We start from the raw sequence: 2,063 nt of genomic DNA, 5'->3' as shown, positions 1-2,063 counted from the left end.
CTTAACCGGTGTAGAAGTTTTCTCGCTTAGTGGAAACGGGGAAAGTGCGGTACCGGTGTCTCCGTCTGTACAGAAACTGACAGCGCCACTTCTCGTCTCGTCTCGGCTCTGAAACGACCAGACACGGAGGTAGAAAATGGGTTAAGGGGCTCCGGAACGCCCTATACTTGCAATGTTAAAATAACGCTTATAAATTACATCTTTCCTCACAAAGTATTTGAGGTAGGAAGTTGAACTTTTTACAGATTATTTATTGGAATATGGGCTACAACTTAACACAGGGATTTTACAAAATTTTAGTTCAGTTATTAAAGATGATTTTGTAATGAAAATTCACAACATTTTTTTGCAATTTTTTATTTATATATTCAAAAATATACAGTTTTTTGGAAAAAGGCTGTCTTAAATTATGCAGAAGGTACTGTGTAACATTTACTGAAAGTTTGAAACAAATATGTTTGGAAGATCCTTAGAAAACATGTAATTAGTATGAGAAAATAAAAGTTTTGGGAATCGAGCGACAAAGATTGGATTAACTTTTTAGTGCATTCCAGGTCCATAGGATGGATTATCTTCATCCTCTGCAAACTCCTCCTCCAGCTTCCTCTTGTTCCTCCTCCTGTTTACTCTTGCTTGTATTTCTAGACTCTTTACAGCCCTGTCTGCAGCCCAAAGGCGTTCCTTGTCTAAAGCAAGCATCGCTCGTTGTTGTGTTCGTAGATTTTGCTACCATTTTCTTCAGTTGCAATTACTGCAACACTGTTCCAAAAGGTGGTCATGTACGAACACTTATCACATTTCAGTTGTATTTCACTAGCAAGTCCTACGTGCTTTATTATGGAGAGTTCCAGACCAACTTCACTACAATGAATACATCTTACACAGTTTGAAAAAATTCCTTTGAGAACCGACATATCAAATATTTCATTCACATCCGATTCGCCCATAAAACATTCATAGTTTCACTCATTGAACCGAGCTTCTTCTGTGAAGTATTTTCTTTCCCAGTTTGACTGCTATGGGCAGGTGTACTTGAGAGGTTAGGTTCACTCACTTGGTTATCGTCTTTATTGTTTACAGTAATAACACATACCTTTGGCTTTCCAACATTTCTCCTTTTCTTAAAAGCCTTCAGAGGATTTCTAATAACTTTACTTTTACTCATTATTATACTTCAACGAAACAGAGACTCAAGAAACAGAATTAATTACGAATATTTTCGAGATAACGACAGAGTAAATAAACATGAAACAATCGACAATCACACCAGCGATATATATTGAACCATCACAGGTTAGCCACATCGCATACTTTATCTCACATCACTAAAATGTACCTGATGAACACGGACGTTAATAATAACACCATTTGACAGCAGTTTAACAGCGCCACAGTGGGTCACGCCCATGTAGAACACATTTCAAAAAAAATTTAAAAATAGTTGTAGTCTTCGGAATTGAATAAATTATATATCTATTAAAAGGTAATAGTCTGCAGATTCAGAAAACGCAAAAAAGTAAAAATTGAACTTTTCATGATTTTGAGCCTTTCCGGAGCCCCTTAAGCACTTCGTACCGTTTCACGCGCAATCTCACACACCGTAGCCGTGATAAGACAGCACCATCTCATACGCTGTCGCCGTAGATTCGACACGTTCCTCACACCCTTGTTCTGTTGTTCTCTGCCGTTGCGGCGCTTTGGGACGATACAGCGGTCATCAGCAGAGCGAAAACATCCCAGTTCCGCATCTCCGTTACTGCCGTCGTCAGACACGCCGATGTTCACCGCAGACACCTCTTCACGAAGGGGACGTCACATACTCCCTGCATTTCAATTGTGGGCACCGAATATTTCTGCATTATCGGCATCCTTCTAACAGCGCGTGTATGGCATTTAGCGACAATATCCTGAATCCAATCGAAGTTGTAACAGAGCAGCGTACAGTACAAACAAAGCCACATTTCATCGTCTCTCACACACGTAATTTCGTTTTCGCATTGGAAACGGTGGAGGACGGCCATAATTGCACCAGTTATGGTCCGATGTCGGCCGAAACTTGTGAC

Source organism: Schistocerca nitens, chromosome 11 (genome assembly GCF_023898315.1).
Source record: "Schistocerca nitens isolate TAMUIC-IGC-003100 chromosome 11, iqSchNite1.1, whole genome shotgun sequence".
Lineage (NCBI taxonomy): Eukaryota > Metazoa > Arthropoda > Insecta > Orthoptera > Acrididae > Schistocerca > Schistocerca nitens.
This window is presented reverse-complemented; position numbering follows the sequence as displayed.